The sequence below is a fragment of the Ailuropoda melanoleuca genome, chromosome 18 (assembly GCF_002007445.2).
Source record: "Ailuropoda melanoleuca isolate Jingjing chromosome 18, ASM200744v2, whole genome shotgun sequence".
Lineage (NCBI taxonomy): Eukaryota > Metazoa > Chordata > Mammalia > Carnivora > Ursidae > Ailuropoda > Ailuropoda melanoleuca.
The window spans coordinates 3,046,419-3,061,321 of record NC_048235.1 but is presented as its reverse complement, the minus strand read 5'-3'; positions in this window follow the sequence as shown (position 1 = coordinate 3,061,321).

The window sequence follows — 14,903 nt, the reverse complement described above, 5'->3', positions numbered from 1 at the left end:
ATTTATTTATTTGACAGAGATAGAGACAGCCAGCGAGAGAGGGAACACAAGCAGGGGGAGTGGGAGAGGAAGAAGCAGGCTCATAGCAGAGGAGCCTGATGTGGGGCTCGATCCCATAACGCCGGGATCACGCCCTGAGCCGAAGGCAGACGCTTAACCGCTGTGCCACCCAGGCGCCCCGCGTTATGTAGTTTAGACTCCTTAAAGCACTAGGAAGTATGTGCCATCTCTGGGACCTACTTTCACAAGAGAAGAATCAACAAGGTATGTTCAGTTGCCTACGTTATTCGGGCTGTGGGTGTTGAAAACAGTGTTAAAGCAAGTGTCTAAAGGTTTTGTGACTGGAGTTTGGTAAGAGATATGTGATTTTCTAACGGAAACTAAAATGTCCCCAGGCCATAAATGACATGGTGAAAAGTCATCCCTTGGTTGAGAAAACCCCTAGAGAGTCTTGCTGATACTAGAGGCAATATCCAGTTTTTAATTTTTCAATCATTTAAAAACTTACTGTCTTCGTTTATTTTCCTAACACATGTTGAACAAAGTAAGGCTTTATTCCCTTCATTAATTTAAGTTTGTGAACAAGAAACCCTGCCTAATTTAAACGACTCACCCAATTTCAGAGTTATTAGAAAACTCTAGAATCCAAGATTCCTCAAAATTAAACTAAATGCTGTTCCAAACGACTTTATTTTCTCTTTTGGAAGAAGAGCAGGGTACCGCGATCAAGGTGGGCAATACAGGGCACGTCTTTCTCAGGCTTCATAATGCTTGGGCTTACTGGAGATGCGTATGTCTAGAAAGGGGCCAGCCACGAGCTGAGATGGCCACAGGCAGAAGCTTGGGACAGTGAAGAGCCTTACGTACTCTAGACCATGTGAAAAACAAATGATTGGACCAAAGGGTTGAAAGAAATACTCAAAATGGACAACAATGGTTGTTGAAGGTCATGGGCCTTTCCTACTCCAGCCTGTTAGTTTTTACAGTTTTAAAATAATAATATTTAAAAATAACTGTATGGAAGTGCACGGGTGGCTCAGTTGGTTAAGCAGCCGACTCTCAATTTTGGCTCGGTCGTGATCTCAGGTTCATGAGCTCAAGCCGAGTCCAGCTTCACACTCTGTGGGAAGTCTGCTTGTCCCTCTCCCCCTGCTCTCTCTTTCTCTCTCTCTCAAATAAATAAATAATATTTTTTTACAAAATAAAAATAACTGTATGTTTATATTTTTAAGTAATCTAGGGAAAGATTTCAGAAAGATGGACTCAACGGCTTCTTACAGCCTCTCTCTCCCTACCCTGAATATGTCTCTTCTTTCCCACTTCGGGAATCATTGGTCCTGGCCTTCTCTCCTCTCTCTGTTTTCCTTTTGCTGGTTGGTTTCTAGTCTTACCTCATATAGCACAAGGTAGAAGCAATAAAGTTAATTTAGAAATACTAATGCAGTGTATCAGGAAATATTTTCAAGGCTGAAAACATTCTTTACCTACCCACTTGGGCCAAATAATCGAGAATTTTAAAACCAGGTGGATTCTTTATATATAGGATAAAAGAAAAAAAATTAAAAGCAAAATGTTTTCTCCCTCAGTGAACACAAATGCTAAATTTATAGTTTTATCTTTTGCACATGAACAGAGTGACAGAAAACTGGTCCTCACAAAGTGACACATTCCTCACATTTATTATATTTGATGACTGAGCAATTGATTTTCTTAAGCACTCTCCTTTAAATAGGCTCTCTACATGTCTCTTTGTCTCCCTCATCACCTAATTCTCCATCCTCAAGCCTCTTTTCTTTTTGCTTTACAAATCTCTTGAGATCAGGTCCTTTTGCACAATACTCAATAGTCACTGTTTTCAGGGTTCATCTGACTCACAGGCTGGAATTTCCAGGTGCCCAAAAGATAGATCCATTTGGATTCATGCAATATCTAAACCAGACTCCGTGTCCCTCTCCTGAATCTGCCACTCACCTCGGGTAATGTCACCGTATTCTTCTTCACATTAGTTAAGACACCAGAAACCTCTCTAATCCTTTCTAGTTCCTTCCCTTAACTCATAGGTGAACTCCATTTATCCAGTTCTATGACAATAACCAAAGGGCTTAAAATCAAAATGCTGGCCACAAATTGGAAGTGTTTAGTGGGGGTGCAAAGTAGCAGAAGTGACTGAAAAGTGGTGGGGCACCTGGGTGGTACAGTCAGCTAAGCATCTGACTCGATTTCAGCTCAGGTCCTGATCTCAGGGTCTTGAGATCGAGCTGCATCAGACTGTACGCCGGGTGTGGAGCCTCCTTGGGATTCGGGATTCTCTCTCTCTCTCTGCTTGTCTCCCCCACCTCTCTCTCTCTCTCTCTGAAAAAACAAAACAAAACAAAACAAAACAAAAAACAACCAACAACAATCATGTGACTGGAAAGTGGTGACTCACATACTAGCACAGTGCTCAGGGACAAAAGGGAGGGGTGAGGACTGTGGCACATCTGATTTTTTCCCATGGGGAAATAAGAGTTTAATTTCCTGTATTCCTTTATTCCTATTTTCCTATTCCTATATTCCTTTATAATAATTTCCTTATTCACTACGTCTTCAAAAAATGAATCTGGGAATCCATTTTTTTTAGAGATTTTATTTATTTCTTTGTCAGAGAGAGAGCACAAGCAGGGGGAAAAGCAGGCAGAGGGAGAGGGAGAAGCAGACTCCCTCCTGAGCAGGCAGCCTGATGTCGACTCAATCCTGAGACTCCAGGATCATGACCTGAGTTGAAGGCAGACACTTAACCTCCTGAGCCACCCAGGTGCCCTGAAATCCAAATATTTAAGTGGAATATCTTAATACTGAAGTAATAATAACTAGTTAAGAAAATACTTTTCTGCGGACCAAAGGACATCTGAGGCAGATTGACAGTCGCTCGGGAGTCACAGTGTTTGCTGTCTGCTCTGTCCTCTTCTGTGGCTCTGATTTCATTTGATCATTGCGTTCTGCTTGCCTTCCTTTATTTGTTCTTTCTCCATTTAAATCCCGCCCTCATTTTGCTTCCTATTATTTTCTTAACAGGTTTTGTTGCGCTCCTCTTTGGTCAGATATCTCTGTGGCTCCCGGTTGTCTGCAAATGAATTCTAACTGCTTGTCTCAGTTAAAATCTAGAACCGAGCCTCATCTTCACAGGCCAAGGACCATCCCTCACATCGTCTTTTCGTTGACAGCCCCGTGCAGTCCTGCCTGTCTTGGTTCATGTCATTCCCTCAGTTCGAAATGCTCTTCTCTCTTTCACCACCAAATCTCCACTCATTTCTGGGTGCTTCCTCCTCCTCCAAGTCCTCTTTGATAACCCACACCTAGGAAGACTTTAAAAAAATTAGTGAGAAGTCCATCTACTTGACCCAGCAGTCATAACGTGTACAGATACATCATTCTACACATAGAGTTACTTGGTTAATTATAGCTTCTGATTTTACTGTGGTTTATAATTTGCACGATGCACTTTCATGTGTAAAGACTGCCCCCCCGTGAAGTAAGCAGACCCACTGTGATGAGTAGAGGTCACTGAATTGCCTTGTCCATGGCTCTCAGTGTGAGAATGAGGATTACAGCCCAGTCTGCCGACTGCCAAGGGGCATGTAAGAAATGAGATTCGGAAACTGAGTCCGCACTCTAGGATTGTCGCTACCATCGAATTGGATATATGAAAATTCAATTTGTAGCATGAAATTCAGAAAGTAAGCATGGCACTGATGGGAGACACACTGTCGCCCAGTGCTGGGGATGGAAGAGAGGCCGAGATGCCCGGTGGTGAGGTAGGGGGATTGATTACGTGAAGTTCTCAGAAGAGGTTAATTTGAAATGCAGTCACCTCGTAATGATTCATCTCTGCATTTAACAGATATTTATTAAAGCCTTGCCATACTCAAAGCTCTGGACTAGGCACTGTGTGTGCTAATGGGGTGAAACACATGCTTGAATTATCCAAATCGGCATTTCATCAAAACATCAATTAGAACTGAAGAGGAAATCTGCAAGCCAAAGATATACTCACACATTACATCACACTTGAGAGGAATGCTGTACGGTAAAGAACTGAGTCCAGGCTTACTAAAGGTTTTCGGGGATCACATCTATGCTGTTGCCTCCTTCTCTGGGGTGTAGAGGGCTCATCTGTGTGAAAAACATCTCTCACAACTCTCTTGTGGGAAGAAATAATGCATTGAGACAAGAGACTCAAGTGACCCCAGATATTCAAACACATCCATTAAAAAGTTTAAGCAAACCAAGTCTTTGAATACTATGCGATTAACGCAGTTCTGAGGTCCTTAGTCTTTTCCCCACCATCCTGACGTTACCTGCAGGGTTACCAGCTTGTTTTGGTGTCCTCCATCTGTCCTGCCCACTTACCCAGGCCTCAGGGTCCCGCTTGAGTTTCCCCTGTCCCCAGGAGAACTCCCCAGTTAAGTTGGTCCACACAGTTGTCTCAACCTCAGGCTTTCATGATTCTTGCTGTGCTAGGGATATTGCTATCAGAGAGGGGTTCATTATTATTATAATAGTGCTTTGGAAACAGCACATCATCAATTCATGAATTACAGTAATAATAGCAAGTATTATAAACTTTTGTAAAATCAATCTTATATAAAAATAATTGTGATTATTTCACATTTGACCTATTCCTCGATGGAAAACTAGAAAATTTCTGTAGATATGTCCCATATTACCTGGCCTGTGGGGAAGGAGAATATTCCACAGCTGACACTCAGTGTTTGGAGAGATCAAATACAGCAAATCTATAAGATGACACAATAAAATATGAGCATTAGACAGGCTCAGTAATCTGCACAAAATCCCACAGACACTACATCACACAGCTGGGATTCTGTCTATATTTATCCAACTGTCTCCTTAATAAATACTTGAACTGAACCTATCATTACCACATTTGCTGTGGCTATGTATGAACCATATTCATAATTATTATTAATTTGGGCATCTTGTATATTCATCTATTTCTCTTTATTTTAATAATCAACAGATTACTAAGTTTCTACGAATCCTACCAGAAAAAGAAAGTTAAAAAAAAAAATCTCATTCCAAAAATTGCATATGTGATATTCTTGAATCCACTTATCTGTCTCATTTTATGAACGATAAAAGATTAATCTTTTGAGAAGAACCAATTGAGTAAAATGTATCCTTAACCATAATGATATCTTTGTGGAGTGCAGTAGAAAAGAGCTCAAGGAAAGGAAATTAGACTTAAAATACGAAACAGTCCTAACCATTCACAGGATGCCTAAGAAATTTGAGTGTCTTATCAGTTATGCTCACAACTGCATTTTCGTGGTATAAAGGCTATGCAAATGTTTGATTAATCATGCCACCAATTGCTATTGCTGTTGCTAAGGATTCGTTCCAGTCAAACATGTCAATTTCAGAGGATAGTTTCTGTAAACACACCTAAGTTATTAGATTTATTTACTACCATTTTCCAGTTGCAATTGAAACAAAGTCAAAGTAATAATTAAAATGCTGCTTGTCTCCCACTTCACACTTTTCTTCCCTGTTTAGTTGACTTTCATATTTCCTTTAGCTGCTCTGGGTTTTGTCACCAGTGCCTGATTTTATCTTTATCAAATTGTAAACTCAATAGTTATTTCCCTCATGTCTCACGTGCTAAACATTTTCTTAAATTGACCTTTAATACTTCTTTCATTTCAAGTAGATCAGTGTACAAATGAGTCAGCCTCTCCTATTATGGTCTGTACATGTTAATCACTTTGTATTCCCAGGGATAAGGAATGGGAGTTCAGTGGTAAATAGTAAGTATCATTATGGTATAACAATGTGAAAATCAAAGGAACAGCTTTACTTCCAAATGTGACCATTAATGCAGATTATGAATGAAATTCATGTACTTCAATTTTGAGTGGATAATATAAAACATCAGAGATAGATTTTTAGATATATGGAACACATTTATAGCTTTTTTAAAAATCTCATTTGATGCTTACAACTGCCTCATAAAATAATGGAAAATTTTTCATTATATCATTATTTGTAGTAAGAAGCTGAGACATCTAGTCTAAAAATGCCATCCAGGTAATTTCATGCAATTAATTTATAAAGTGAGTTTAGAATAAGATGCTCTGGCCCTGAGTTATAGGGTCATTTGATGAGTCGTTTACTCCCCCCTCTTTCTAATAAGATTTTGTTAACAACATTTGAAACTCATGTGAATATCCTCTGTGGGTGAGCCTAACTTTGAACGTCTGTGAAAAAGGGGTAGTGGTAGCGTCTGCATGACAGGTTATTGTAAGGATTTACTATGGGACACGTATAGAACACTGGATGAACACCTCACACACAGTCAGCCCTCCGTGAACATAAGGTGTTTTTTGGAGCAGCACTAACTTTCTATAAAATGGGAGCAGCTCTGCAAGTAGGAGGTGATGTTATGGATACACTTATTTTTATGACATAACACCTGGTACACATTTTATCCAAATTCACTTTCTAAAAAAGGACATCAATTGGGATAACGTTCGTTTTCAGATTAGAAAAAAAACCAAAAAAAAAAAAAACCAAAAAAACATCGTACTTATTGGTGTGAATTGCCTTAGCTGTTTTGAGGAGCACGTGAAGACATCTATGACCTCATTAAACTTACCCCAAACTCTGGGAAGTAAGAAAGTTTCCCCATGTATAAGAAACCAATGAGATTGGTTCCTCTCTGAAATGCAGAGAGATTAAAGAACTTTCTCAGGGTCACAGAACTATTAAGAGGTTGAACAGAATGGGAACAGTGACGTCATCTTTTTTTCATCTCTCAAAACTGCTAGGAAGGAGCCCTCTGCCTCTGCTATGAGTGGATGTATTGTGTCAAGCGATCGTACATTCACCTGGGGGGATGTAGAGTGTGAATGAACACAGGGAAGGCTGGATACGAAGTCACTCCTTGGACCATGACTCTGTGGTATCGATACGTCACCTCTCTGCTTTGCACCCACAGTGTTTCTAAGTCAGGACTTGAAATTCTCCCTGCTGTTCACGAACACGAAATGATGCCATCACATCTTGTTTGTATCAGCTATCAACTCAGCCCACACAGAGAGACGTGAGTTACTCACCAGCACAAATGATGCAGAGGGTGAGAGGTAGGAAGATCTGGATGAACACTTGCAGGAAAAAAAATATTTGGAGCTCTTCATGGACCCTATTAATTCCACCATGTGGAGAAGGAAGACAAGGCCAAACATGCCGAGCAAAGAGAACACCCTTGATGGTGGCAAGAGCAGGGCTTCAGTCTAGGCAGAAGCTTGTTCTGAACACCAGAGAACCACAAGGACCAGAACAGAGGTCACCTTCTACACATGGAGAGTGTGTTTTGGATTGATTCCGACCGTCCCGAGCACTCATACACCCTTAACGCACACGGTGGGGGAGTTTGAGCATTGTGGAGACGGCATTGAAAAGGAGGAAGAATTATTCCTGAGTGAACTGGGACACAATGGGACCAGTTTGGATCATCCATTGAGACTAGATAAGGATGAAATGTATGGCTTCAAGTATGTGGTTTTTGGTATTCAGTTATTACTGAGCAAGACTGTTTTTTTTTATTTCCCTTGACTTATTCTCTGGGGTTTATTTCTGCCTCTGGGTCCTTCCCTAGAAGAGTCTTTTCCTGGTATTTCACAAAGGCCACTCACTTTGTCTTTTTCAGGATTTCATTATTTATCTCCTCTTTATTCTGTTCCATTAACCGGGCCCTCCGTCCTGGATTCTTGCTAGCCTCCAATTAGAAAACCACAACCAGACAAGACACTGACCCTATGAATATCTTCCCAGCCAATCATTCCTTTATCGCCTCCATTTCATTGTGAACTTTTCAGTTCCTTACTATAATTATCTTACTTTTATTCACTCCACAGTCCATTGCATCCTTTTTTTTCTTTCTCAAAAACATCCATAAAAATGCACTTGACAAAGTAAAAACAAAACAAAACACTATGTTGCTGACTCTGATGGAACCAGCATCACTTGCCCATTCCCTCCTTTTTCTTTTTAAGATTTTTTTTATTTTTGAGAGACAAAGAGCATGTGAGCAGTCACGCGGGGAGTGGGGTAGAAGGAGAAGCAGGCTCCCCACTGAGCAGGGAGCCTGATGTGGGACTCGATCCCAGGACCCTGGGATCATGACCTGAGCTGAAGGCAGACACTTAACTGACTGAGCCACCCAGGCACCCTCCCTCTTTTTTGGAAAACTATTTTGTCTCAGCTTATTCATTGTCTCAACTGTATGCTTATCCCCCTGGATTACTGGCTATTTCTTGTCCATAACTTTTCTACAGTTAGTCTTCAAATGCCTCACTTCCAAATGGTTAAGAGCCTTGGGTGTGAGTTCTCACTTCTTTAGTTTCTAGCTTTCTCTCTTTTTAAGATATTCTGTGTATTCCATAGCTTTTGTTTCGTGTGCATTTACTAATGTCTTTCATATATGTGTATCAGTGTCTCTTCAGGCCTAGATTTATAGCATTTCATGGTTTACACATTTACCCGTCATCCACATTTCATTTGTTTATATCATGGGAAGGCATCACAGGCAATGTTAGAGGCAATTCGTTAAATGAATAGTTCTGTCTTCTAGTTGGAATAAAATCCCATTTCTATCTGTTCTTTAGTTTAAAAATTGGATGCTTGTAACCGACATACCTTTCCAATGGACTAAGGTATCCCAGTCTTCTAGAACACTAAAACAATATATTTTAGCATCCTGATGAATGCAAGATAACAGAAGAAGGGAAAAATGCAGTTATCAAGGAGAGAGATAGATCAACTTGGAGAATCACCAAGCATTGAATTAAATAATTTCTATCTACCAACTCTGATTCAATTAATCCTAAAAAGGGAAGAGAATGCTACCAAAAAAGATCAGCTTTGTTTTTTTTTTTTTTTTAACATGCCCAATTAGATATTCTGTATTGGAATTCTTCCCACTCTGCCATGAAACTCATTTTTATACTTTCTCTTTAGATGACGATTGAGTCTCTGCATGTCCATAGCTTAATATGGATCGATGGAGCAAATACCTATGCATCATATGTTTATAATCAGGACTTCTATCTAGAATATATAAATAACTCTAGCAATCTTAAAGGTATAAAAAATAACCCAATTAAAATGCCCAAAGGATATGAATAGACACTTTTCACAGAAGATATACAGATGGCCAGTAAATACATGAAAGGTGCACAACATCATTAGTCATTGTGGAATGAAAACCAAAAGCACAGTAAGTTACCAGCTTATACCCACAAGGATGGCCAGATCAAAAAACATCTCACAATAACAAGTAGTGATGAGGACACGAAGAAATCAAAACTTTCATGTATGACTGGTAGGAATGTAATAGCCATTTCGAAAACAGTCTTACGATTCCTCAAAATGAGTTACCATATGACCTAGAAAACCCACCGCTAGGTTGAATAAAAACGTGTCCACGTGTAAACTTGTATACAGTTGTTCATAATAACCAGGAACTGATCAATGGGGAACTAATTTGTGGATTAACTGTATAATTGAGTATCACTTGTCCATAAAACAAATGAAGTAATGACTCATTCGTAATGTGAATAAACCTTGAAAACTGCACAAAGTGAAAGTAGCCAGACACAGAAGGTCACATGTCATATGATTACATTGATATGAAATGTCCAGAATAGGAATACAGAAAGTAGATCAGTGGTTTGCTTTCCTTTCCTGGGGCAGAGGGAATACAGGGCAATCCCTAGGATACAAGTTTTCTTATGGGGATGATGAAAGTACTTTGAAATAGATGGTGGTGTTGGTTGCATAACACTGTGAATATATTAAAACCTTTATAAGGTGAAGCAGAAAAATATTAAATCAGGTCCAGATACTCCTTCTGGAGAAGTAGATACAAAACACCAATTCCTCTTCCACAACTAAAGCTACCCCCACTACTCTGTCACGCACCCCTCACCCCTGCTGGCACACCGCCTCCTCCCTTCTGCGCACTCCTCATCCCATCTCTCTGAATCATTGTTACTATTTCTCCAGTCACTGTTTCTACCAGCTGTTTGGCTGGTAGATTCATGTCTTCAGACCTCTTGATACTGCCCGAGAAGCTGCGTCCCTGCCCTCACTGACTAGTACCAAGATATTTGCTGCGTCCCTGCCCTCACTGACTAGTACCAAGATATTTGCTGCGTCCCTGCCCTCACTGACTAGAACCAAGATATTTGCAAGATAATGGTGTGTCAAATGGTGTTCACTGTATAATATATACATATTCTCAAAAACACACAAACACACATTGAAGGCTCAGAAAAATTCACTGGAAGGGGGGTTTAGTCCCAAAAGTTTTAACTTTTGTTAGGGAGCAAAGAAACTAAATTTCTACTGTAGGTTGGACTTAGGCTTCTGTTGTTTTGTTTTATTCTGGTTTTGATTCTGCCAAACCTCAGTGCATGCTGATGCTATATTAAGTTTTCTCTGATTTTCTTGTCCATGATTGGTCTTGTTTTCTTGACAAATGTAATGCACAAATCAGCAATCTATTAGAAATTCAGGGTCAGAGTGACTATTAATAGGGAAACTTATCACCACCACGCAGAAAATTATTGTCATTTCAGAAACAAGCAGAAAATCCTATACTAGCAAGGGATGTCTTCATTGGTATATCATTGCTTTTTGAATGTAGAATAATTCATCAAAGTGCTTAAAATATGGTTTCTGGAATATTGATTTTCACTGTGAGCAGAAAGGTCTATATTCTCAGGTAAAGAAAGGCTGGGCTCAGTTTTTTTTTTTTTTTAAGATTGTATTTATTTATTTGACAGAGAGAGACAGCCAGCGAGAGAGGGAACACAAGCAGGGGGAGTGGGAGAGGAAGAAGCAGGCTCCTAGCAGAGAAGTCTGATGTGGGGCTCGATCCCATAACGCTGGGATCACGCCCTGAGCTGAAGGCAGGCGCTTAACAAATGCACCACCCAGGCGCCCCTGGGCTCAGTTTTCTGACAATAGAAGGAATAGTTTATGGGAGCCTGTGGGAGACCCCAGGCCCTGAGACATCAACCCAGCCCACCCCAAAGATATCACCAAAGGTTCTTGGCCTCATCACAAGAAAGAATTCAAGGACAGACACAACACAGCCGACAATGACACAAGGGGCAAAGTTTATTAAAGCAGAAGTACACTCTTGTTGTGTGCCCTGGGTGTTGGATTTCTAGCTTTATCCGCAGTTGTGAAGGAGCGGGTGGAATATTCATTACTTCGGGGTGGGGATTTCTTAGAAGTCAGGTTTCCTGCCTTTTCTACCTTATTTGGTCAAAGATTTGCCAGGATCACCTTGTTTGAGTGTGCTGTTCCCTCTGCTTGGTGCATTCTCATAGATAATGCCTACATATTCTGTACATCTCAGATCACACAGTCCTTCCTGCCTCTGTGAACATCGATTTCCCCACTGTATGTGCCAGTAATACCTAATTTGCAAAGCCCTTCTATAAACTGTAATGAATATATACGAGGATCTCAATCCTAACCTTGGAAAATACAGAAGATGGTATGCCTACATCCATATGTTATAGGGAGAAAGTGAAATAATGCATGATAATAACAAATCAGGTGCTAAAGAAGTGACAGCAGTCAGTTTAAAAATGGCGTGGCCAGTCGTGAATGGATCTCACACCACAACAACTGTATTGTTTGTTAGATGAAATCTGTTGCCTCTCGGCAGACACAGAAATGGAACGCTATGGCTCACACATTCACAAAGAAACAAATTCTGCTGGATGAATTATCAATGTGAAAGTGAACTGTTCACAAGTACACAGTCTCCTAAGACAAAGCAGAGATATCAGTCACAGTGTTAATGGTAGCTCAGTCATGTGTGAAGAAGAAAATAAGCAATTTTCTAGCATTTCTGTAGAGCTCCATGAGATTAACTGTTCAATTTCCTTTTCTTGCCTATTAAAAACACAAACCCACATATTCTGCAGGTCATCTTATAAGAGAAAAGGTCTTTATTAAACAGAATTATTCAATATACTCTCAATATCTCATCCACATATTTGGGAGAGTGATACCTTTTCCACATGATTCACTAAACTGGCATGGGCAGGTCATTCTCTCACCCAACCTCATAAATATTCTTGATAAAATATAAAATACCTGAGTTCAAAAGAAATAAATTATTTTTTTCAAATGTATTTTTCAAGTGTTTATTCAAAACAACCAAAGGGTTTGCAGAAAGAGGATTTGGTCTCATATGCAGGAACTAAGGGGAGTGGGATTAATACTGAAGTGGGTCCAGGGAATGAGACCTCAGGCAGTGAGGCAGGGAGTGGGAATGGATGCTTTGTACAAAGCTTCCCACCCCTAAGATCTCCATTGTCCGTGACTCTAGGAATAGAAGAAGAACATGCTCACCATTCTAAGGAAGGTAAAGAAGATTCCAAGCAAATGAGAGCCACAGCTAGACATAGAGTAAGTAGTAAGAAATAAAAAATCCTAGATTGCTGTTAGCTTACAAGGGTCAGAATTTAGAGCATCTTCATGGTGCAATCACCTTTTTTAAAAAGCATAAAAATGTATCTAGAACTGGAAAAATCCTTACTGCTTTAGCAGAAGCAAACTAAAAATACATCTGTAGAGTATTTTTCACAGTGAAACTTGATAGAAAGTGACCTTCATGGATGATGAAGAAAGTAATGGGGGGGAGGAGGCAGGGAGAGAGAAATTGAGATCCACAGTCAAGGAAACAGCACCTTTTCATGTGTTTGTTGGCCATCTGTGTATTTTCTTTGGAAAAATGTCTATTCAGGTCCTCTACCTATGTTTTTTAAATCAGATTGGATTTTTTTCTTTTTTTGGTGTTGAGTTTTAAAATTCTTCATGTATTTTGGATATTAACCCCTTATCATATATATCATGTACAAATATTTTCTCCAATTTAGTAGGCTTTTTGTTTTGTCGATGGTTTCCTTTTCTGTGCATAAGCTCTTCATGGCAGAGGACCTGAGTAGACATTTTTCCAAAGAAGACATGCAAATGTCCAACAGACACATGAAAAAGTGCTCATCGTTATCGTCAGGGAAATGAAATCCAAAACCACAATGAGATGTCATCTTACACTTGTTAGAATGGCTAAAATCAAAAAGACAAGAAATCACAAGTGTTAGTAAGGATGTGGAGAGAAGGGCACCCTCATGCACTGTTGGTGGGAATGTACATTGGTGTGGCCACTGTGGAAACAGTATGGAGGTTCCTCAAAAAATTAAAATCAAAATCCCATATTATCTACTAATTCCACTAGTGGGTAATTACCCAAAGAAAATAAAACACTAACTTGAAAAGATATATGCACCCCCCAGGTTTATTGCAGCATTATTTAAAATAGCAAGATATGGAAGCAACTGAAGTGCCTATCAATAGACAAATGGCTAAGGGAAATGTGGAGTGTGTATGCGTGTCATGGAATATTATACAGCCATCAAAAAGGATGGTACCATGCCATTTACGACAACATGGATGAACCTAGAGGGTATTATTCTAAGTGAAACTGGTCGGATGGAGAAAGATAAAAATACTGTATGATTTCACTTGTAGGTGGAACTTAAAATAAATACCAAAAAGCAGAACCATACATAAATGCAGAGAGCAAACTGATGGTGGCTAGATGAGAAGGGCGTTTGGGGAATGGGAAAAATAGGTGAAGGGGGGAGGGAGATACAGGCCTCCAGTTAGGGGATGAGTAAGTCACATCAGAAATAACAGGTACCTAGAAAATACAAGGACTCTGGGGGAGGGACCTCAGTGTGGAACCACATGTCTAACAGAATATTGCTCATAAGTAAGGGAAAATAAAGAAAGAATTAATATTTTCCAAACCAATATTGTGTCTAGGTGGGATAATAGTTTATAGGTGTAGGAAGGTGTCTGGAGAATGCAACATTGAGGAACTACTGCGTTAGGACGTTAGTCCTGCACAATATTGGCCCAAGGGACAGGAGCCAGAGCTTTTCAGCACGATTTGCTTCTGCAGCTGCTTTTTCTTTTTTCCTTGTCTTTTCTAAAATACCTCCTCATGATACCATGTCGATCCGGCTGCCACCCAAGCCTACCTGTTCTTATCACAGTTTTTTTTTTTTTTATTTTTCCCTTCACTAGAAGTTTTCCATTGAGACTAGGTAAAGACTGATAATCTAATTTGGAGTGGATTATTGAACTAGAGGCAAAGGACAGGGTCTCAGTCTAAACCCTGCCTTTAATTCAAGGCCCTCGAGGCATTTCTCAAATACTGCCCTCTACCATATTTAAGGTAAGATGCTTGATACCAAAAGGATTTTTTTTTAAATAAACGGGGAAATTTGGGGAAGGAGTGAAAATGAATAATGCAGTTTGACTGTGGCATACCGTGGTGCTTCTCAAACTAGCTGTGGTGTATTGAGCAGTGTTTTGTTTTAATTTTGATGAATTTCAACTGATATTTTACAAAATACAATTAAGATTAATTACTAGAAAGCTAAATAAAAACATGAAATATAAGCCCAATTTTTTCTTTTAGTATTTATTTATTTTAATAATAATTTTTATTTTGTTATATTAGTCACTATATAGTACATCCCCAGTTTTTGATGTCGTGTTCCATGATTCTTATTTGCGTATAACACCCAGTGCTCCAATGCGATATATGCCCTCCTTAATACCCATCACTGGGGTAACCCAATCCCCCATCTCCCATCCCCCATCCCTCTCTCCTCTGAAGCCCTCAGTTTGTTTCCAATTTTTTAAAAGTTTTTATTTATTTATTTGAGAGAGAGAGAGAGATCACAAGCAGGAGGGAAGGGTAGAAGGAGAAGCAGACTCCCCGCTGAGTAGGGAGCCGGATGCGGGAC